The following is a 25603-nucleotide window of genomic DNA, read 5'->3' on the forward strand; positions in this document are numbered from 1 at the left end:
GTAAAGAAAAGAGCCTCAACTTAAAGCTATAGAGGAAACTTGTTCTCTGAAGAAAATTAGTTTTTTTTTTTTTAAAGCTATGTTTTCCTGGAAGCACATTCTATTTACTCGAGGAGCTTTAAAACAAAACAAAACAAAACAAACAAACAAAAAAATCTCAGTTCCCATTCCTGAAGTTTCTAACTTAAACTGGTGTGTATGCAGAACAGTGATTTTTGTTTGTTTGCTTCGTCTTTTGTTGTTGTTCTTTTATTTTGTTTTCAATAACTAAGACTGATTACTATGTGCAACCAAGGTTGAGAACAACTGACACAAGGTACAGAGAGAGAGGTAAAAGGCTAATAAACTGAGAAAATGGAATTTTTCTTAAGAGGAAAGCAATCTCAGGAGAGCACCCTGGACGTGTTTGGACATGCTATATTGACATGTCGAGTCTGAGGATTGTACGATGTGTGTCTGGATGATCTGTGATCAATGCTTAGAGAGTGGGTAGTGACCCAGTTTTAATTAGATGATCCATGCTCATGGATTGGAAGAACAAATATTGTGAAAATGTCTATGCTGCTTAGAGCAATCTACACGTTTAATGCAATACCTGTCAAAATACCATCAATTTTTTTTTCAAAGAAATGGAACAAATAATCCTAAAACTTATATGGAACCAGACAAGATCCCAAATAGCCAGAGGAATGTTGAAAAAGAAAGGTAAAGCTGGTGACATCACAATTCCAGACTTTAAGCTCTATTACAAAGCTGTCTTCATCAAGACAGTATGGTACTGGCACAAAAACAGACACATAGATCAATGGAACAGAATAGAGAGCCCAGAAATAGACCCTCAACTCTACAGTCAACTAATCTTTGACAAAGCAGGAAAGAATGTCCAATGGAAAAAGAGTGTCTCTTCAACAAATGCTGCTGGGAAAATTGGACAGCCACATGCAGAAAAATGAAACTGGACCATTTCCTTACACCACATACAAAAATAGACTTCAAATGGATGAAAGACCTCAATGTGAGAAAGGAATCCATCAAAATCCTTGAGGAGAACACAGGCAGCAACCTCTTTGTCCTCAACTGCAGCAACTTCTTCCTAAAAACGTCACCAAAGTCAAGGGAAGCAAGGGCAAAAATGAATTATTAGGACTTCATCAAGATCCAAAGCTTTTGCACAGCAAAGGAAATAGTAAACAAAACCAAAAGACAACTGACAGAATGGGAGAAGATATTTGCAAACGACATATCAGATAAAGGGCTAGTATCCAAAATCTATAAAGAACTTACCAAACTCAACATCCAAAGAACAAATAATCCAATCAAGAAATGGGCAGAGGACATGAACAGACGTTTCTGCAAAGAAGACATCCAGATGGTCAACAGATACATGAGAAAGTGCTCCACATCACTCAGCATCAGGGAAATACAAGTCAAAACCACAATGAGAAACTACTTCACACCAGTCAGAATGGCTAAAATTAACAAGTCAGGAAATGACAGATGCTGGCGAGCATGCGGAGTAAGGGGAGCCCTCTCCTCCACTGTTGGTGGGAATGCAAGCTGGTGCAGCCACTTTGGAAACAGCATGGCAGTTCCTCAAAAAGTTGAAAATAGAGCTACCCTAAAACCCAGCAATCACACTACTGGGTATTTACCCTAAAGATACAAATGTAGTGATCCGAAGGGACACGTGCACCCGAATGTTTATAGCAGCAATGTCCACAATAGCCAAACTGTGGAAAGAACCTAGATGTCCATCAACAGATGAATGGATAAAGAAGTGGTATGTATATGCAATGAAATACTATGAAGCCTTCAAAAGAAATAAAATCTTGCCATTTGCAATGATGTGGATGGAACTAAAGGGTATTATACTGAGTGAAATAAGTCAATCAGAGAATGACAATTACCATATGATCTCCCTGATATGAAGAATTTAAGAGGCAATGTGGGGATTTTGTGGGGTAGGGAAGGAAAAAATGAAGCAAGGTGGGCTCGGGAGGGAGACAAGCCATAAGAGACTCTTAATCTCACAAAACAAACAGAGTTGCTGGCGGGAGTGGGGTAGGTAGAGGGTGATTGGGTTATGTACATTGGGGAGGGTATGTGCTATGGTGAGTGCTGTGAAGTGTGTAAGCCTGATGATTCACAGACCTGTACCCCCGGGGCTAATAATATGTTATATATTAATAAAAAATAAAAATTAAATTAAAAATGATTTGAGCAATAAATGGGATTGATTTTGTTAGTTTCTGAGAAGGTGCAAGTCCCAGGTCCATTGCTATCTCTCTTTGTGATGAAATTTAGGTGGTATCTCAATGTGGTTTTGATTTGAATTTCCCTGATGGCTAATGATGTTGAACATTTTTCATCTGTCTGTTAGCCATTCATATGTCTTCTTTGAAGAAGTTTCTATTCATGTCTTCTGCCCATTTTTTTGACTTGATTATTTTTAGGGGTGTTGAGTTTGAGAAGTTTTTTTATAAATCTTGGATACCAGCCCTTTGTCAGTACTGTCATTTGCAAATATCTTCTTCCATACTGTGGGTTGCCTCTTTGTTTTGCTGACTCTTTCCTTTGCTGCGTAGAAGCTTTTTATCTTGATGAAGTCCCAAAAGTTCATTTTCACTTTTATTTTACTTGCCTTTGGAGATGTGTCTTGAAAGAAGGGGCTGTGGCCAATGTCAGAGATGGAATTTAGAGTTGGTAGCTCTTGGTGTAGGATGGTGACTTTTACCAGCAGTTACTCACAAATGTTTAGCTTGAACTTCCCCAGTTTTCTTGCAGATAATAGTATTCCCAAGTAAGCCTCCACTTCTTTAAGTATTACACTAGAGTTCACTGCTGCTGGCCCTGTAGCAGTTTCTTAACTAGGGGATTTACATTCATATAAAGAATATATAAACTAGCTTTTCTACAAATGTAATTGAAAATATGAAGTGTTATCTACTTATATTTAATTGATTTGTTTGATATTTTTTCTTCACTTATTTTATGCCCATGATTCCTGGTTTTAATTTAAAGTCTTATTACTACAATAGGTTTTTTATTTAAGACTTTTGAAATTCCATTTAACTTAAGCATTTTAGCACATCTTCTGATATCTTTACATCATGACAACTTAGTTGGGCATGGAATCATCATTTCCTATTTTCTTTAAATGTTTTAGAAACTTGATTATTTGTAGTTCTTACAACAGCCTCCAAACTAGTCACCCTAATACAACTTTAACTTCTAGTAACCTTCTTATCACAAAGTAACCAGAGTAGTCCCATTAAAATATAGACTCATTTGTTACTCTTTAGCCTAAAACTCTCTTGGGGCTCTCCATCTGTCAGAATAAATATAAATTACTAAATTTAGCCTTCCCTGTTTATAGATGGATGGTTACTAAGTAGCATTCATCTGACATAATTAATAAATGTCATAGGTACACAATATGAAGCTATGGGACATGGAAAGGAAGGATATCCAGTTAGTTTGAAGAACTGGAAGTGCATGTGATAGCAAATAGACTCCTTCCACAGGTCCAGAGAATTGGTTTAATACTACAGTACTTTTTTTTTTTTTTTTTTTTTTTTTTTTTTTTTTTTTTTTTTACAGAGAGCCAAACACAGTGTTTCTTTTTTGTTAACACAATTAATAAGATCTGTATTTAACTTTACAAAATACACCTGATTATTTTACATTTATTTGGATCAGTTCATAATTGGGTTATGTTTATTAAGTGAAGCCTTCCTAGACTTATCATTTGTCTACCAACATTCGTTACAACAAACCCCCAGTCCACTTCTCCCATTCATCTCTTACAGTTCCTTTTGGGTTCAGAACACTTAAATTACACTGAAATATTTCTTTTATCTCAAATGAAACCAACCTGATCTCACTACAGAGAGCAGAACTTCAAAAGACTGATTTCTTTGTCATCATTCAAATCTCAGTTAACTTCTTTCTCTTCAAAGAAATTTTCCCAAACTACTCAGTCTAAATCACTACCAAATCCAGCCCTTCCCCATTTTTTCTCATATTACTGGTTTTATTTCTTCTTTATAGTTTCTATTGTTTGTATTTATCTGGTTCATGGTTTTTTTGTTTGTTTGTTTGTTTTACCTTTTCATTTCATTGTTGTACTTCTTACCACCTTTCTAATGAAACAATTTCCTATCTTTACTGCCCCCCCCAAAATATTTCATGATGTAAGAGAAGGAGATCTGATGTTGCTCTATGTCCAGTACATATTTCAGTGACTAGAACACTATAAAATACTTAAAAACATTGTATATTTTATTTTTTTTTAATTTTTTATTTTTTATAAACATATATTTTTATCCCCTGGGGTACAGGTCTGTGAATCACCAGGCTTACACACTTCACAGCACTCACCAAATCACATACCCTCCCCAATGTCCATAATCCCACCCCCTTCTCCCAAACCCCCTCCCCCCGGCAACCTCAGTTTGTTTTGTGAGATCAACATTGTATATTTTAATGTCAGACTCCTCTTTGGAAATCTTCATTGACTCATCTTGTTTTGATTAGTTTTTTCAATTTATTTAATGAAATTATGAATACACCTATTCCCTATAAACATATAAATAGAACCTATTTTTTGTTTTTGTAGTTAACTCTCTCATATAACAAACAGAGAGTATTTTGTTGCTTGAATTCAATCCCGGTAATGCTATTTATTTCCTTTGTTCCTGTTTACTGAGGAGAGACTCATTCTTGGAAAACCTTGTTCATTTGACTAAGCACATGGGCAGATATTTTGGGCAAAATGAAGCAGTTGGTAAATTACTCCCTTTACATAGTGGACAACACTTAACATTTACTGATCAAATTTCCTTCAGTACTTCATTTTTCTTCCATGACTTAAAGTTCACCATAACAGACACCATCACTTACTCACTTTTTACTTCTACCTACTTTAATTCTGGAAATGGCAGTGGCCAAACAGTTTCAGACAGCACAGGGTCTAATTAAAATGGTGTTGGAAAGAACTCCAGCTATCAAGAAAGTAGCATTCACATAAGTGTTTTTATTCCTGGATCAGTTGGGTTAAGCTAAATAATAATGAAAAATATAGTAATAGCCTACAGCCTAGAGAGCTTAAAGGAATGAAAATCTATTCCTCCCATGAAATTCATTGTGGGTTTATATAACTCTTGGGAACATATTATTTGCATGAAGTCTTAGCACTGTTCCTCTAGTACAACCCTTATTCCCAGTATAGTGACTGGGTTGGTGAAGAAAACACAGAAGAATGTCAGCCTGGCAATTAAATGTTTCTGCATATAAATGATTCACATCACTCTCCTCACACTGGACTGGGCAAAGTAAGTCTAATGTCCACACCTAACTTTACAAGAGTAAGGCAGTGCCGTTTTTCCATGTGCCTGGGAGGATAGGGTTCTGGATATTTGTGAAGGGTTAAAAAGCTCACAGCAGTCCCTAAAATACTAATGTAGAGAGGACCCATAAAGAGTGGCAGAAAATATCTTCCGTGTGATAGATCCAAACTTCATAAGTACAAACTTAGATTTGCAAAAGTGTAGTTTTCATTTTTATACAACAGCTTAAATCAAGACCTGATTCTGTAATCTGAAAATACACCTGAAAAAATCTGTTTGTTTTTTTTTTTTTTAATGTGGGGGGATTGAGGGAGAGAGAATCTTAAGTAGGCTCCATACCCAGCACAGAACCCAACAAGGGGCTTGATCTCATATCCCTGAGATCATGACCTGAGCCAAAATCAAGAGTGAGACACTTAACCAACCAAGCTGCCCCAAGTCTGTTAATTCTTAATAGTGTCTGATGCAGGTAAATTTGGTCACCTTTTGTTTACTATTCATAGAATTGGTATCTAAAACTGAATTTAGTGACATTCCCATGACTCAAAATTTTTTCTCTCCTTTTTCCTGAAGAAATTTGTTACACAAAGACCGTTGGTGGGATAAGAGCAGCCGTATTTAGACCATGTTTAGCTTCAATATATTCATCTTGGTCCTGATGTCAGTCATTGTCCTTTTGCTAGAGTGTACCTCACTGTATGCAGGTTACCTCCATATGCAATCCCTTAATTGCAGTTTTATCCCTTTCTCCCATTATTCTGTCACAAGAGACCTTACAGGCCTAAAATTACTCATCTTCCATGCCTCACTTTCCAGGATACTATGAGGGGGAAATATGTTGTTTAGATCTCAAGAATATTGACGTGATTATTGGGGTTGGGCTGAAAATGGAAGATCCTTAGTGATAAGGTCATGCTGATTTTATGAATGTTTGGTGTATTATAGACTATTGGTTTTAGTTTTTACTGCACTTTAAAGAATGTACTTTTGGAGGATTTAAATTTGAATGTGGGGGCAGGGGGCAATATAAAATCACTATGATTTTATATTGTTTAATATTGTCTGGTATTCATTTTTGCATGTGTCCAGCCTGTGTTTAAACAGTTACCAGAAAAGTCATGAATAAATCATAAATCATACATAAAGACAAACAGAATTGGGAATGTGCAAGCTACTGGGTTCATAGACATAGTTATTCCATTGAGAGACAATATAACTGTGTTACGAAGTAAAAGTCTTGCAAGTGGTGAGATTGATGTACTACTTAATAGGCTAAGGCTGCAGAAAAGTCTTCCAGATTAGAGACACTTGGGTTTAAATCCTGGGTCCAGGGGTGTCTGGGTGGCTCAGTGGGTTAAGCCTCTGCCTTCAGCTCAGGTCATGATCTCAGGGTTCTGGGATCAAGCCCCCCATCGGGCTCTCTGCTTAGTAGGGAGTCTGCTTCCCCCTCTCTTTCTGCCTGCCTCTCTGCCTACTTGTGATCTCTCTCTCTCTCTGTCAAATAAATAAATAAATAAATTCTTAAAAAAAATCCTAGGTCCATCACTTAGTAGTGTGATGTCTTACAAATGACCAAAATGCTATAAATCTCAGCTTTATCCTCTGAGGAAACATTATGGATAGAGATGTCTTTTATCAAAGAGCAATGTTAAGGATGGCTTTTAGTGGATAACGAGGTATATGTATGACTGTCATAATCTGTTTAGAGATTAATTTATATAATACCGATAAATTGCTGACCACATACATGCATATATATACACATACATTTATGATATATTCAATAACTTTTTTCTAATTAGTACTAATATTATGCTGTGACTTGAGTATGACTACAACCTAACAAAAATAAAAGGTGTGATACATAGATATCAATATCTGTCTCTCTCCCTTCTCTTCGACATAGTATCAGGAATCGTTCTGAAGGCATATGATAAAACTGTTAGCTGGTCTAATCTGAATTACAGAAGATAAGTAGAAACTAATTAAGTGAAGCAGGAATAAGAAATAATTTCAGAAAGATAGAACGTAAATGAAGGCACAAACTGCATATTGCTAAAGGTAAAACTCCAAAACAGTAACTTTTGCAAATCTACCATGGCAGATAGAATGAGTGACAAATGAACATGGACAGTCGAAGTGGGTCATTGAAAACCTTAATTTTCATGGGAAAAATACATGAAATTTTGGTTTTGGATTTGATGGAAATTCAATTTAAAAGTTTTAGAATGAGAGTTATATGGTCAGATTTCATATTTATTCAGTCTAGCAGCTAGGCAACATACATATTTGTGGGAGATTGCCGGCAAAGATGCTAGGAGGTAGGCACCCAAATAAAACATTTTGGGTAGTGGATAATGAAAGCTCAAGTTGGAATGTTACACAGAGAAATAAAAAGAGCTCAAGGATTATTTATTACGTAAAATTGACTACCTATTGACTGAAAACATATGTGACCTGAGAAAATAGTAAATGTGTACACCAAAATAGTAAAATAGTAAAAAGTATACACCAAAGAAAGGTGTGTAGAATAATGGAATCATTGGGGGAGTGATCACCATTATCGAGAAAGATGATGAATAAGGTAAGCAAAATAGAATAAGCATTTGATAAAATCTAAAGTACAAAGGAGCAGTTCAGCCTAGAGTTCCGAGTTTGGAAGTCATCAACACTTGGCTGATAATGGAAAACTTTGGATGAGATCACTTGGAGAAGTGAATACAGAGTGCGACTTACCGTAATCAAAGAAGGAGAGTAAACTTGAAGGTGAAGAAAGAGCCCACCATCAAGAAGATATGCTTCCAGTTACGAAGTAAATAAGTCACTTGGATAAAAAGTACAGCATAGGGTGACTTTGGTGACAATAACTACACTTGTGAGTGTTTCATAATATACATAGTTTTAAATCACTTTTTTTGTATACCTGAAACTAATATAATATGTCAACTATACTTCAACTAAAACTTTTAAAAAGGACAATTTCCAAGAGAGATAGTATTACCTTCTTTATTAATATTAGTATATATAGAGATAAATAGAGTAGATTAACTTCCCATTTGATAATGCTTGATGTACTGCTTAGGGTTATAGACTATTTTGTGTAATTCCCACAGCCAGCCTGAAATATCATTTTATATATGAAAAAGTGACTTAGGAAGATTAACTAAATTTCCAGAATGAGGATGCCTAATTTCAGTCCAAGACTTTTTGCAATGAAAGACTATCCTTCCTTTAATTTGGTCATGACATTTAAGAATAAGGAATAAGAAGATTTTTGGTGATAATGATGCTCTATAGAAATGAAAACCAAAGAAATATAGTTTGTTTTGTTTTGTTTAATAAGGGTCATATATATATTTGATATTTCTCTATTTTCATTTAATATGCCAAGTGAATTTTTTTAATTAATTTTTTATTTTTTATAAACATATATTTTTATCCCCAGGTGTACAGGTCTGTGAATCACCAGGTTTACACACTTCACAGCACTCACCAACCAAGTGAATTTTTTTTTAATGTAAGAGGGGACAGTTAAATATACTGAGAATCTTCTGGATAATAGTAAAACTACTATTTATTGACTATATCTAGGTTTTGATGATTTACATAGATATTATACATTTATTATCCTCATATTTATTTCATATATATATTATATCCATTTTGTGAATGAGATATTACAAATGCAGATTCTTTAAATGGCAGAGCACAATTTTTCGTGTTAATTCTTCTCCTCTATCCCTACACCTACTCCATGCCCATGAGTTTTCCTCCACAGCCGTCCCTGGTGGTAGCCCCATCCTTTCATCGGAAAGCAGTACACCTAGCAGAATTGCCATTGACAATGCCTCTTTCATCATAAGTAGAAAGGAAAGTCTGACTTTTAGAACTGTCTTCTGTCTTGACAGTTGTGTAACGTGGGTCCAGTGACCTACTACTTGCAGGAATGAACTAGTCATAGGAAATAAAACCAGTAAATTGTTTTGTCTCTCCTATAATTCTCAGTAGGGCAAACAGCTTAAAGACGCTATGTTTGTGTCTTTCATTTAGTAAAGATTTTAAGATGTATTAATATAGGACATAGTTTGAGAAGCTAAATAAAAATGACTCCAGTAAATAATTTCTTGTCCCCAATAAAAATGCCACTTTCAAGACAGTTAGGAAAGATACAGCCCTTTATAATTTTATGGTTTATATATTTACAGATAATCTCAAGGACCCATGTCATTTGGTTCTATATTTTGCTTAATAGGTCAGCTAGAGCATCTCATGGGCAAAGCCAGTAAATATAAACTTTGGGCAAATGATTATAGGTTTTCTCTGTAAAAAGCTCATAAAATTCAAAAGATGAATTTGAATGCTCCTTTGGTCAAAGAATTACTCTATGACTCAATTCTGTAAGTATTTTCCTGATGATAAATCTCTATGATTTTCTTTTCTTTTCTGTATTTTATAACTCAATACACCATATAAAACTGGAAGGGGAATGGATAGCTCTATAGACCAGATAGATTTTCAACTTCTCATTTTATTATTCATAGGAAGAATCTTGTCCTCTTCTTAAGTTTCAGTAGCTCTAAAGCAACAGAGTTAGATTTAACGGAAATTAATATTTTGTTCTTTGAATCTACAAATATTGTTTTGCCAAGCAGTATTATCATTCTGATCCCTTGAGAAGACTATTTTCAAAAGAGGTAGAACAGGGGCACCTGGGTGGCTCAGTGGGTTAAGCTGCTGCCTTCGGCTCAGGTCATGATCTCGCATCCCGGGATCGAGTCCCACATCGGGCTCTCTGCTCGGCAGAGAGCCTGCTTCCTCCTCTCTCTCTCTGCCTGCCTCTCTGCCTACTTGTGATCTCTCTCTGTCAAATAAATAAACAAAATCTTTAAAAAAAAAAAAAGAGGTAGAACACTTAGTACCTCGTCTTTCTGCTTATGTGCACAACTAAGAGGTTTGCAATAGCAAAACCGAAATTTTTAAATCCTCTAAATGAAAGTTGTATTATGTGAGCAATTTTTGTGGCTTTTCATATTAATACTGCATGCTATCACAATTCATTTTCACCAATTTAGGTGGTGTAGAAACATGCTGAACATGTCAGTGAAATGGTATAATGCTGATATTTGTATATCATAAGAGTGGAAGCAAATACTAAAAATATATAGTGCAAGTACTTAATGAAGGACAACTTTAATCTAATACAAATGACTACTTAATAGAAAGTATTTTATTATCTGCAACTGGTAGAGAAATAGCTGCTTCACTGAACTTATGTTTGCTTCTTACTGCAAAATTCATAAAGTAATATCCACTGAAGTTAGTAGAGGTTTGAGTAAATGACCATAAATACTATCATATCTTTTACCCAGAAACTGCAATGTTACATTATTAAGGGAATCTCTTCTTTTAAATTGTATTCATTTAATTGAATTACTGGACATTAACTTGATGTAAGGATACAGGAATTCACAATGTAATATATGCTATTCATTGAATCATTTATAATATTACTTAACTCTATGAGCCATTTCAGCATTTTTGGAAGACGTTCTTTTTTTTTTTTTTTAAACTTTTTTAGCTTTTTTTAGACTCAGTCATTCAAGGTATTAGAGAGACTGAATATTTAGGATCATATAGGCCATTTTTCTATTCAGGGTACTTCCCATAACACCCTCTCCCCCCAAAAAAAGAAGAACTTGGAATGTGTTTTACTTTGTTTTTATTTTTAACATTCTCATATTCTTATAATATGAGTTGATGAGGCATGATCACAGATTGAAAATTATAAGATAAAAATTCTAGCTCCTCTTCTATACTTTCCTTTTCAGGCGTGAGATTTGAGAAATTATTAGGGTAGATCATTAGGACAGTAAATCAGGTGATATTTCTCATTTGTAGGTAACTTTGAAAATCTATCATAAAAGTGGTTTAAAAATTACATTTAACTTACTTCATTTAAAGAGATGACTATGAACTCATAATAATTAGATTGTCATTTTGCATAACTGGGGGGGTGGTTTGTGGTTTTTAGTGTCATCCTTCAAAAAAATATATAAAACTAGAAGCAGAATCAAATCTTTGACCTGAGAATAGGCATAATGAAATGGAAAGCATGTTAATGTGTTTGTCAGAAAACCTGTTGTTCTAGTTGACAAGCTGCTGAAATGCTGTATTCCAGTTATTTCATATATGAAATGGAGGTTAAAAGATCTCATATTGATATGGCAATAAATAAGCTTCAGTTTGAAAGTGAGTATGGTCAGGGGCACCTGGGTGGCTCAATGAGTTAAAGCCTCTGCCTTCGGCTCAGGTCATGGTCCCAGGGTCTTGGGATCGAGCCCCACATCGGGCTCTCTGCTCAGCAGGGAGCCTGCTTCCTCCTCTCTGCCTACTTGTGATCTCTGTCTGTCAGATAAATAAATAAAATCTTAAAAAAAAAAAAAAGAAGAAACTGAGTTTGGTCTCTGGGAGACGAAAATATGTTGAACACTGGGGCTATAGTATAAAGATTTTAAGCAACCAGAGTAGATGTGAAACCATTTTAGCAGTCAGTTCAAAATTAAGGCTTGAGATAAAAGTGTGTGAGAAAATAATCGGTAAAACAAAAAAAATAAATAAACAATTGAGTGTTGTCAGAAGTTATCTTAACAATTATGGGAGAAAAACAAAACAAAACAGGAGTTCTGACTTAAGGTAGAGATCAGAAATTAATAATAATAATAATAATGAAATTGCCAAAAAATTAAAAAAAATACAAAAGTAGTATCATAAGTAGGCATCATTTTGTTCTGTACTTAGTGTTCCTAATTATTATAAGAAGTCATAATTTACATCATAAATTGCATATGCATAGTAACAGAGACCAAATGAAACTTATTTCTCCATCCTAAAGATTTTCTTGCTTCTTTAGATTAAATTACCACAAAACACTGAATCTTACAGTCCTATTTGAGTAATATTTCCTTCACACCCCTCATTTCACTTACAATTAGCTGTTAAGTCCCATCAATTCCATCTGCTATATTTTCAAGTTTTGATACCCACTACCACTGATGTGGTTCAGATCCTTATAATCACTCTTCTAGAGCATTAGAAGACCTTTTTGATTTCAATTTTCTAACTAAAATGTATTCTTAATGATGTGACAGGAGTTGTCATTGCCATCTATCTAATAAATTTCCTATCAAACAAACTGTCAAATAGTGTTTATTTTATTATTTTTAATAATTTTGAATGATAAATTTAATGAATTTAAAAATCATTAAAATTATTGTTAATTTAATATGACAAGTGATGGGTTATAATGTGTGACTATATCCTAATATGTCAGGTTTTTTGTTTCTTCCAAAGTATTATATGATTCTAGTTAATTAATATATAGTGTAATATTTGTTTCAGGAGTAGAATTTAGTGATTCATCACTTACATACGACACCTTGTGCTCATCACAAGTGCCCATAACGCATTTAGCCCAACCCCACCCACCTCCCTCCAGCAACCCTTAGTTTATTCTCTGTAGTTCTCTATATAAGTTTCTTATGTTTTGCTTCCCTCCCTCTTTTTTTTCTCTCCCTTTATTTATTTATTTATTTATGTCAAAGAATGTTTAAGTAGTGAAAAATCATGAATTATTCTTAAAAAAGGAAGCATAAGTAGATTTTCATGAAGACCAAAATAGTGTATGAGAATACTCCATATAATTATATCATAACCACTGTATTATAATTATACTTTCTGTTTTATATAACTGGAAATTCCATTTAATATAATTATTGCTCAAAAATAATTTTTGAAGTTTTCCTAAATAATTGAAATACATCATTATGAGAATGTGATCAATAGAGAAAGTGAACAAACTGTGTTTCAGTAAAGGCAAAGCTGATTTCTGGCAAATACACTTTGTTTTTTTTTAAAGTGATCCTTGAACAGACAATAGAAATAATTGTCTTCCATAAAGTGCATGCAAATCTATCTATACACACATATTTTCTTGCTAATTCTTCAAATACATTTTCTTCAGAACAATGATTAAAAAGAAACATGTTGCATCTAAGTGTGTTATATAGATGCTCTAACCGAAGTGTACTGTGTATGTTGAATTTTGTATGCCTGTACACATTTTGTCATAATTTTTGTCCTTATTCTTGTTTTTAGAACATTTAAGTCTTCCAAAGAATATCTATTTTTTAAATGTATCATTTGTGTTTGCAGAAGAAATATTATTCTAATCCACATACTTGTAAAGGGAAAAATGTATAATTTTGAAATTCTTTATTTTTTAATTTTTTAAAAAAGACATTTATTTATTTATTTAATAGACAGAGATTACAAGTAGGCAGAGAGGCACACAGAAAGAGAGGAAGGGAAACAGGCTCCCTGCTGAGCAGAGAGCTCCATGAGGGGCTTAATCCCAAGACCCTGGGATCATGACCTGAGCCAAAGGCAGAGGCTTTAACCCACTGAGCCACCTGGGCACCCCTCATTTTGAAATTCTTTAAAAGAAAATTAAAAATGACCTTTATAGGCTGGATGATTTGTGATTTCGGACTGATATATAAACACAAGTTTTTCATAAAATATTTAGTCAATCCAGACCTATAAAGAGAAGTCAGAATATTAAACAAGGTTAAGGTTGTGACATACATTGGAGGAGAGGAAGAAAGTAAAAGAACATGAAGTGAGTTAGTGAGAAACTGATACTGGGCATTAAAGAAACTTGCATATGAAACAAAGATATTAGTTTATTATAGCTGGTCTTTTATTTGGTTAATTTCATTATGGGGGAGAATTATTACTTTTTTTTTTTTTTGAGAAAAAAGTGAGAGAGGGAGTATGAGTAGGGTTGGGGAGGGGCAGAGGAAGAGGAAGAAAGAGAATCCTACACAGGTACACACCCAGCATAACCCCATGTGCGGCTCCATGCCACAACCCTGAGATCATGACCTGAACTGAAATCAAGAGTCGGATGTTTAACCAATTGAACCACCCAGACACCTCAAGAATTATTACTTTTTTAAAATTATTCTACACTTGCATTTAGGATGAGTGAGGGAAACTAGAGGCAGAGAAAAGTGTTCACACTGAATTAAATTGTGGGCATAACTCTATGAGACTTACAATAAGAGATACCTGAGAGTTATTTCATGAAAAAGTATCAATAATTAGTGTTGCATTGCAAATAGTAAAGAAAGGAGGAAGAAACAATGTAGATTCTACAATTTGGAGGACATGGGGCACCTGGGTGGCTCAGTTGGTAAAGCATCTGCCTTTAACTAAGTCATGATCTCAGGGTCCTAGGATCGAGCCCTGCATCAGGCTGCCCCCTCCATGGGGAGGGAGTCTGCTTCTCCTTCTCCCTCTGCCTCTCCCCACCATTCATGCTCTCACTCTGTCTCAATAAATAAATAAAATCTTTAAAAAAATAAAATAAAATTTGTAGGACATATTAAAGACATTTTGCAAAATAATCAATTATTCTAATCAAGCATAATTTATTTATGTGCAAATCTTTAAAAAAATTTGCTTTTTTTTGCTTTAGAAAAATGGGATGATTACAGTGTTATCAGTTATTAACTCAGTGTTAAATATTGTAAACATAAAATTATTCAAAAATTATCTACTTCCTACATAAGCCATTTTATTCATAATTGTGTAGAAGATAAATGCATCCCTTAATTCTTAGATATTACAACTCTTTTAGAAATACTGAGCTTAAAAAAATAAATAAATAAATAAATAAATAAATAAATACTGAGCTTAGAGTAATGACTAACAAAATGACTAAAAGATACCTGCTACTTAAAATGTCTGGACACTCAAACTTTTTAAATGTCTATCAACTCTCTGGTGTGACTGAGAGTTTGTTAGATAGTAATAGTTCCTTAGATAGTTATATAGATTAGTTAGATAGTGATAAAATACCGTTACTAAAGCATTACTAAACTTGCCTGTACCTATGTCACTTTTAAATTTCTGTAACCTCATTATAAATTAATAGTTTTATTTGTGGAGGTAAAGATTAACCCCATGGTGTACTAGCATAATAGGAGCTAGCTAAATTCATAAATAAGCAGCAAATTCAGTGTATTTATGATGCATCTCCACTGTGATTAACTCCACCAAAATATTTATTAGGAAACTGATATTGTGGGGTAAAAAAGGTAGAGGAGGAATGAATTTTGCAGGTCACTTTTACATTTGCTAAGAATTACTAATAAGATGTTATCTGTGTACAGGTAATAGTCTATTTAAATTGGCATAGCAATTACAATTCAAAAATAAGTCAGTGGTATGTTTTCCTTCAGGAGGACAGGCAAAAATGGAAAGATTGGCATTAGATTTAAAGTTTGTTGATCTGACAGAAATTTTTTAATCAAAAGGTCAGTGAAAGAAACGGCATGCCTTCAGTTCCACAGAAGCAAAAAAGGAATGAAGTAAGCTCTCTTGAATGTTAGATGAGAAATAGTTCTCGGGACGCCTGGGTGGCTCAGTTGATTAAAGCCTTTTCCTTCGGCTCAGGCCATGATCCCAGCGTCCTGGGATCGAGCCCCGCATCGGGCTCTCTGCTTGGCGGGGAGCCTGCTTCCTCCTCTCTGTGCCTGCCTCTCTGCCTACTTGTAATCTCTGCTTGTCAAATAAATAAATAAAATCTTAAAAAAAAAATAGTTCTCAACCCTGACTACACATTAAAATTGAGGTGCTTTAACAAATACTGGTCTTCTCACTAGATATTTCATTTTAATTGTTATAGGATGATACTTCTACATCTCTTTATCTTAACTCATCTGGTAATTCTAATGTCTCACCACAGTTGAGAATATACAGATTATTCTATCTTTAGCATGCTCATAATTACTCAGTGGACTTGTTAGAACACCCATTTTTTTTACTTCACCCCGAGAGTTACTGATTCAGTAGGTTTGAGATGGAGTAAAAGATTTTACTTTTCTAAAAAGTTTCCAGATGACTGTGATGCTGCTGGTCTTAAAGACCACACTTCAAGAACAGCAGTTTATGTTAAAACAACAGAACATCATTGTCACCAACAAAATGGTGCCTAATCATTTGGGTATTCAGTGTTTAAATGACATATTTTTAGATATTTCTGTCATATCTATAATTGCTTATGTTTAAGGAATATAATTTATTTATTAAGTTCTGTTAGAAGAATATCCTAATAAGACAACTTAGACCCATATAAATAACATTTTTTTTAGACATAAGTTATATTTGGCTATCTGGACAGTTATCAATTTTTTTGTTTTTTAAAAAGTTATTATAATTTTCCAGAAATCATAATTTTAATACAGTATTATAATTTTTAGCAGTTATGTACAGTATCATAATTTTTTAGCTTTAGCATGCTAACTTAATTTTCCATTCACCTATATGAAATTAATCAAACTTGAGCTGAAATTTGTTCTGGTTAAACTTTCCTCAAAAGTTTAGTTACAAAGTTTCAAAAACACTGTATATATTTATCTTTGTATTTTATAAATATAAATTAGGACCTTGAAGTGAAGTTAATTAAAGGAAATAAAATATTCATATAAATTCTTGGGTATTGTTAATAGCCACATTAAAAAGTAGAAAAGACAATGATGTCCTTAAGCTTCTTTGGTTTAGAAAAACATGAAAAGTAGTATTTTGTTTTGACTAATATTCTTTCACTACATTTAAATTACTAATTGAATACAGAGTATGAGCTGTCATTTTTTTAAATCACCATTAAATAAATGTGATGATAGTGCATAATACTGTATTGAAAATGAAAAATATGCTTCAGAAGATACAAATTAATATTAATAAAGTCACTTTGCTTTTATGTTGTTCAAATGCAAACTACATGTATTTTCTCAAAGTCATTAAAGATACAGAAAAGAAATTGAATATCTACAATAATCTTCCAGAGAGATTTACATAATTCAAATAGTACTGCAATGTTTAAAGATAGGTTTTTTGGGCACCTAGGTGGCTCAGTTGGTTAAGCAACTGCCTTCAGCCCAGGTCATGATCCCAGAGTCCTGGGATCGAGTCCCACATTGGGCTACCAGCTCCATGGGGAGTCTGCTTCTCCCTCTGACCTTCCCTCTCATGCTCTCTCTCACTGTCTCTCTCTCAAATAAATAAATAAAAATATTAAAAATAGATAGTTTTTTTAATGCATCACATTGTCACATACTCTTGTAAACACAATAAAATATAATTGACTTTTCACTTTTGAAAGTAAACATCTTATTTTAATGAGAAAAAGTATGTATTCAAATAATGATTTGAAATATAGTTTCAGATAAAACAATTACTTCTCTAGTAAATTGCTTCAGGTTTATAAGAATTTCACAGCACAATGTGTCTGAGAGGCCTGGAGGATTTATGTTAGACCATGATTTTAGAGAGAGGACACTAAGGCTAATGAGTAATGTAGAGTATTCTCCAGGGAATATTTCAGCACCAGGTTGTAAATGGAAAGCTGACCATAAATGCCAAGTGGATAACTAAGGATTGCAGTATAGTAACAAATAAGGTCATTACCATCTGATACTTACACAAATAGCAAGGTCAAGATGAACCGTGACTCCAAATGTGAAGGCAGACAGGGTGCTCTACAATTTGGTACAGCACAGTTTTTAGAGATCAGTCATCAATTCACAAACCAAGAAGTCACTAAGTACGGAAAGGTCAAACAGAATACCATTAAATACATACCATTTATTAGCTAAGGTAGTTTACTGTTTAAGACTTAATTTTTACTGTCTTTTATAATAATGTACGTAAACCAAGCTCTCTGTAGAACTTGAGATTTTAGAATGTACATAAACCAAGCTCTCTGTAGAACTTGAGTAATTGAAATGAAAATCAAATAAATGGTTGGAAAATTCAGAATGGGGAGAACTGAGTAATTTGGAAAAAATGTTCCTCAGCCTTTTTTCTAGAAGCTAGATTTGTTGTATCCTCTGTTTATTTAGTACTCACTTCCTAAGTACATACCATAGTATCAGTACACAGTGGTTTGTAAGCTCCTTAATTAAAGGAAATAAAAATGTTTTTAAATATATTACTTCATCCTTCAACCTTTAATATAAAGACTTATTTCAGTGGTTTCCCACATCTTAGAGAAGTTAGCAATTAAATGATCGGACCAATCGATGTTTGCCACTTCCAAATATCTGTCATTTTGAGCTTGCAATTTTAATGAGAAGCTTGTAACTAATAAAGTTTCATTCCATCTAACCATCCAACGATTCTTGAATTGCAGCTCCAGTATTTCAGACTTATGTTTATCCCCTTTAAATATGAACATTTCCACTGATGAATAATTCAATACTTCCCAAAGGTACCTTCATTTCATCTCTGAGTAATCATTTTGAAAATGCACTTATATTTGGAATGAATATCTGTGTCCTCCTAATTTCATCTTTTGATTCCACCTCTCTAATTACATTACTTAAGTGATTAAAAATGATCAATTAACACCTCTTCCTCAAGTCAACCTTCAGATATTTTAAGATTCCTATGATATGCCCTAAGGCTCTTTTTAATCCTCCCCCATCTCCCGGGAATCTTTAGAGGCATTTTTAATTTGGTGGAACAAATAAGGTCAGCAATGAATTTGCAGCTCTTTCCCTGGACAACTGTGTTACTCTGGCAAGTCATTCAACTAGTTTCGTAGCATCTCAAAACAAAACAACAAAAAGACTCTCCAGTATGGAACACTAGGATACTTCTTAAAAATCTCTTTGACAGCAACATAATTTTGTTCACCTTTTTGTTAAGCTCTGAGGTTTTTGCAAACCTCTTTGTATTTGATGTCTTAACTATGCAATCATTTAAATCGTACTGTTTGGTGCAAAACACAGCAATAGGTAGCACTGATTCTATAATTTCCTTTCTCATCTTATGAATATGTCCTTTTAATTCTGCATTTATTCTAGAGTACCCTTGAAATAATTCACTTTTATTCTTAATTAGAATAACTTCTAAGTAGTTGTCAGAATTTGGGGGATTTTTTTAGACTTTAGAAAATGCTTACATCATTGTTCTTTAATTCATTCATTAAAAAAAAGCAGTGAGGACACAAAACTGACTCATGGCTTCATAGATCTGTAATTTTGTTCAATCTGATTTTAATCTCTATTTTTCAGAACTTTTATAATGTCATTTGAGTTGTATCTGGCTATAGTAAATGGTTCCCACTTGAGATGATAGGGCTGCCTTCTCCTTTGGTGCCCCCATGTCTGATTCACTGTAAATAATCCCTACTCAGTTACAATTAAATCTAAAGTATCTGCTCTATGTGGAAGGGGAGAGGGGAAATTAAGAATTACTAAACGTGGGGTGCCTGGGTAGCTCAGTGGATTAAGCCTCTGCCTTCGGCTAGGTCATGATCTCAGGGTCCTGGGATAGAGCCCTGCATCGGTCTCTCTGGTCAGAAGGGAGCCGCTTCCCCCCTCTCTCTCTGCCTGCCTCTCTGCCTACTTGTGATCTCTCTCTGTCAGATAAATAAATAAAATCTTAAAAAAAAAAAAAAGAATTACTAAACCTTGTTTTTAAGTAAATGGTAATTCCAGCAGATAATTAGGTAACCACATGTTTTGGCAACTGTGTTTTGCTTTGCCTGTCTTTCCCCTTTATAATGAAATAATGTTCATTGTTTTAGTTTTGTTCCCTAAACCTATGTCTTCTCTTTAAAAATATCTGATAAAATAATTTGTTGAGAATTATCTAACTCTCAGAGTGACAGAAGTTTAGAGATACTTTGGTATGCAACAATATTCTGTCTTCGGTAGTAAAGACTCATTTCCTTAGAATACATTATCTGTTCATTCAATCCATTTAATGGAAGATCTGTTATATTCCATGTCTATCCAATATATTTAACTAAACTTGAAAATTCTCATAATCTCACATTTTATTTCCTATCAATTGATCCTATCAATTTCCTCTTAGTTATGTCTGCTGAATACATCATCATAAGCCAAAATTCTTTATTAGTCAGTGCCATTTTTTTAACCCTTGACTATACCTTTTAGATATTTCATACACCCTTGCAGTCTTTCTTATAGTCTGAACTTTACCATGCTACCTTTTTCTCTTTTTAAATTATCCTTCTCTTACTTGAAACAATTACACAAATATTTTCCAAATGTTATAGAATATAGTTTTTTCCTCCTTGCTACTTATCAAAATACAAAATGAACCTTATTATATGATATTACTGGCAATTTCTATTTTATCCAGAAAGTAAATGATAAAATACTTATTACCACTAGAACAGATCTTTGGAGAAAACCACTCTCTTTCTTATTTGGTATTGAATCAGTTTAAGATATTTATTGTATGTGCATAATTTCCTGAGACTTGCATCATACACAGTTCATAATTACAGGTTCCTTAAAGTTGTTTGGATTTGTTGAATGCAATTTTTGTCTCACATCTAACTATAAGTAAATATGTATTTAACAATGTTTTATTTGAACTAAATAATTCTGATTTCCTATTGGGTCTATACAATATTTAGATTAAATTAGACATTGTAATTGATTTAGTTGATGGTACTTGATAATAATAGCTTCTGCTATTAATAGAATATATGAATAAATTGATATTTTAAATTTCATTATGATTTGACTTCAGATTTCAATTTTAATTTCCTTTTGTATGTGGTATATTTGCCTTTAGCTTTCCTTCACTTAAAAAGTTTGAAGATAGAACTGGACAGGGGAGGTATGAATAATGTTTCACTATTCTTCAGCTTAAGGGGTGAAATAGATTTTACAAAATTCAGTAATGTAAACACCATTTAGTCTAATTACTACATATGTAGGGCTGTTTTGAACAGTAAAATCCACATGACTTCTTATGAATTATGTTTATTTTATGAATTGATGCAACTTGCTTTTAACTTCCATATACAGTATCCCTTATACATATTGTCATTTATCCTCTACCCCCAGAAAACATTCTGGCAGTGAGAGCTTTACTAGGTGAGATGGGAGTTTAGTTTCAAGCTTGACTAGTTCAAAGCTGACTCCAGTACTTTAAATCTTCATTTATAAGTCATCCTTTCTCATTTTAAGGGAAATAGAATCTCAGCCAGCTCATCTTGAAGCGCAGAAATTCCTTCTAAAATCCTGAGGCTAAAGCAGTGACATCTCTAAAGTTACAAATGTCTGTGTGATAACCCTTTTACTCAAAGAAAATGCATTTACTGACTTCAATATATTCCTTTTATTCCTCTAAACAGAAGCAATTCTATCCAGCTATGTATTCCTTTCTAGTACATTGGAAAAGGAAAACATTCTCATATTGTCCCTTTTCTTTAGAATCTTTTTTCATCTCCTTTTATTTGCATTTTACAAAGGAATGAAGCCTCAAGACCCAATCTGTAGGACATTTTGAGATGTAACAATATTGGCTGGGATTGGTGAGAATCCTATTTCAAAGTAGGGATTAAAAACAAGCAAAATCATATGCTTATGTTTATATCACATCCAGACAGCATGACATCTTATAAGGAAAACTATTTGAAAAAAAAATGCATAATTATATGAAGGTAAAGTAGGCCATAATCTACAGTGTACTGACAGAGAAAGAAGAGCTACAGAGACAAAAAGGATGGATAAACTTTTCCCTTGCAAGGCTTCACTGAAAAGATTCTATGTGAAATGATATTGGAAGGATGTATCGGAATTTTTACACAAGGAGATGTGGGTGAAAAATAGATGGTAGGGAGAGGAAGGGATGATGAAGTGGAATGGATGTTCCTTAGTGAAGGGAATATTCGTATATGCCCAAGGTAGAAAAATAATTTAACAAGTCTGGGAAACTATAATCAATGTGGTGAGGCAGAGATGTAGGGAATTCAAAGGTAGATAGAACAAAATTGGGAAATTATTTGTATGGCAAAGCAAGCAGTGTTAACTTTTACCAGTTAGTCATTGGCGAGCCAAACTACATTTTCGAAGAGGAGAATGGTTATCTTTCATTCATGAGAAATGAGAATAGATTAACAAGATTTAGTGCAGGTATACCTTTCAGGAAGCCAGCAAAATAGCAGAAGGAGAGTTGTTAAGGGTTAGGATTAAGGAAGCAGTAATACAGAAAGAGGCAATGCGTTGAAGGTGAGAAGTACCTTAAGTAATATCAGCCAAATATTGTAACCAATCTGGGTGGATGAGGGAGAGAAATTAATGATGTTAATCTTTCAAATATAATGTCTGGTAATTATGATGTATTTAACTGAGCTGTATTTAAATCAAGCTATTAGGAGGGAATAGGATTCCCATTTGGGCATTTTAAGTTTGAGATGCCTGTGAAACAGGTATTTTCCACAGGCAATTAAAATTTTAATACTTTTGGCTTAAACTCAGAAGTGTGAATTAGCATATACAACACATGAATTTGCTAGAAAGAAACAAGGCTTTCCTTGACAATATGTCTATTTAACTATAGGCACAGAAGAGAATGAATGAAGGAGACAGAGAAAGGGCAGTCACAGATGTAGAGAAGAGTCCAATTTGGGGAGCATGCTGCACAAGGAGTTGAGGAGCAGTGTGAGAGAGTGGAGGCCAATTAATAGAACACGAAAGTATTATACAACACATAATCCATCAATTGAAGGTAGTGTTCTCATTATAAAGAAACATATTTATTAGGTAAAAAAGGATCAGTGATCAATGTAATGAAAAACAAGATTTAGATAGTTGGTGTGCTGGGCTGAATTACATACCCACAAAATGCATACAGTGAACTCCTAAGGCCCATTACCTCTGAACATGACTTTATTTTCAGATAGGGTCCTTACAGAGGCAGTGAAGTTAAAATGAGGTCATTGGGGTGGGCCCTAATCCAGTATTACTGGTGTCCACATTAAGAAGAGAAACTCTAGACACAGAAGCATGAATAAAGAGAAGACATGTGACAGGACACAGGAAGAAGATAGCCTTCCAAAAGTCAATGGAGGGAAATGCCTTTCCCTTACATCGGATAAGAAATCAATTTTCCCTGTGTTGCCTCTAGCCTCCAGAACTGTGACTCAATAATTTTCCATTTTTTAAAGGCACCCAGGTTATGGTACTTTAATATGGCAGCCTAGGAAATGAATGCACTTGTTCATAAATGATTCAGGTTAACACTAAATTAATATTGGGTCATTTGTACTTTGAAACAAACTAATTAACCTCTTTTATTTATGTAATTAACAGGAAATGCTATATATTTATTTAAATATAAAAATATTTTTCTTTTCTGTTAACATGAATATTTCATTGAAATATAATAAGATACTATAATAACTTTGAGTAGTATAAGTAACAATCACTGATCATAATATTTATATAGTCTATTGCTCAAAATAACATAATGGATTAAATATTAATATTTATTCAATTTACAAATGAGAAAATTGAGACATGGAGAATTTGAATAATCTGTCCATTCTTAAATTGTTAGAATTGTCAGACCAAGGCAGTTCAACTTATTTGAGAAGCAAGTTCTTATCCACTTCATTGTCAGTTATTCATACAAAATTAGGCATGTATTTTCAAATACCTAGATTTCTATTATAATAATAGAGGAGTTAATTTCATATTTCACCTATGTAATTAGTGGTCAGTTCAGTCAGAAAAATCATCACGTATGTGCTTGGCTGTAAAAAGCAAATTATGCAGTCTGAAGATGACTATATGACACCATGACAACTGTGTCATATCTGTCTATTTCATGCCTGAAATACAGTCAGAATTATGTCTGGCTGTATTTCAAAAGTTTAATTATTCCATATCTGATTAAAGAGACTAACAAAAATGGGATTCAAAAAAATAAGTGAAGGAAAAAATTGGAAGTAAAAAATTGTGATGTTATAAAAATAGTGTATTGCATTTTTTTTGTTTTTTTTTTTGCACTGCATAGTTATATGCACTGATGATAACATATTATAAAATACTTAATTTTCAGGTAATGATAAATATATAAGCAATTAAAACTTCATGGTACATCAAATCATAATGTTAGAATAGTCTAAGAAACCAAGCAATACTATTCTGGCTTTATGGGAATTTCATTATTAGATCTCTTTTGCAACTTGTATCTGTTGACAGTATAAACCTTTGCAACTTTGTTCTACACTACAAAATTTACATTAATTTAAGACAGACTGGATTGAATATAATTGCATTAAAATTTTCTAGCATTCATATAGTATATTTTTAAAAATTATTTTTATTAACATATAATGTATTATTTGCCCCAGGGGTACAGGTCTATAAATCTTCTGGCTTAACACATTCCACAGCACTCACCATAGCTTACCCTCCCCAATGTCCATAACCCAACCACCCTATCCCTACCCTCCCACTCCCCAGCAACCTTCAGTTTGTTTTGTGAGATTAAGAGTCTCTTATGGTTTGTTTCCCTCCTGATTCCATTTTTTCCTTCCATACTCACCACAACCCCACACCTTGCCTCTCAAATTCCCAATATCAGAGAGAGCATATGATAATTGTCTTTCTCTATTTGAATTATTTTGCTTAGCATAATACCACATCCACGTTGTTGCAAATGTCAAGATTTTATTTCTTTTGATGGCTGCATAGTATTTCATCGTGTGTGTGTGTGTGTGTGTATGGTGTATATATATATATACCACTTCTTCTTTATCCATTCTTCTGTTGATGGACATCTAGGTTCTCTCCATAATTTGGCTATTGTGGACACTGCTACTATAAACATTTGGGTGCATGTGCCCCTTCGGAACACTACATTTTTACCCTTAGGGTAAATACCTGGTAGTGTGATTGCTGGGTCATAGGGTAACTCTATTTTCAACTTTTTGAGGAACCTCCATGCTGTTTTCCAGAGTGGCTGCACCAGCTTGCATTCCCACCAGTGGTATAGGAGGGTTCCCCTTTCTCTGCATCCTCGCAAACACCTGTCATTTCCTGACTTGTTAATTTAGCCGTTCTGACTGGTGTGAAGTGGTATCTCATTGTGGTTTTGATTTGTATTTCCCTGATGCCAAATGATGTGGAGCACTTTTTCATGTGTCTGTTGACCATCTAAATGTCTTCATTGTAGAAATGTCTGTTCATGTCTTCCACCCATTTCTATATTATATTATTTGTTCTTTGGATATTGAGGTTGATAAGTTCTTTATACATTTTGGATACTACCCCTTAATCTGATATCTCATATGTGAATATCTTCTCCCATTCTGTCAGTTGTCTTTTGGTTTTGTTGACTGTTTCCTTTGCTGTGCA

The 25603-nt window shown here is 33.8% G+C and overlaps 1 protein-coding gene across 1 annotated transcript in view; it reads left to right on the plus strand.

Annotated features, from left to right (window-relative positions):
- Positions 1 to 25603, plus strand: part of LOC101670523 (eyes shut homolog) — an 858786-nt gene that overhangs the window by 299508 nt on the left and 533675 nt on the right. The window lies entirely within an intron of this gene.

Source organism: Mustela putorius, unplaced genomic scaffold (assembly GCF_011764305.1).
Source record: "Mustela putorius furo isolate JIRA1106 unplaced genomic scaffold, ASM1176430v1.1 tig00003927_pilon_pilon_pilon, whole genome shotgun sequence".
Taxonomy (NCBI): Eukaryota; Metazoa; Chordata; class Mammalia; order Carnivora; family Mustelidae; genus Mustela; species Mustela putorius.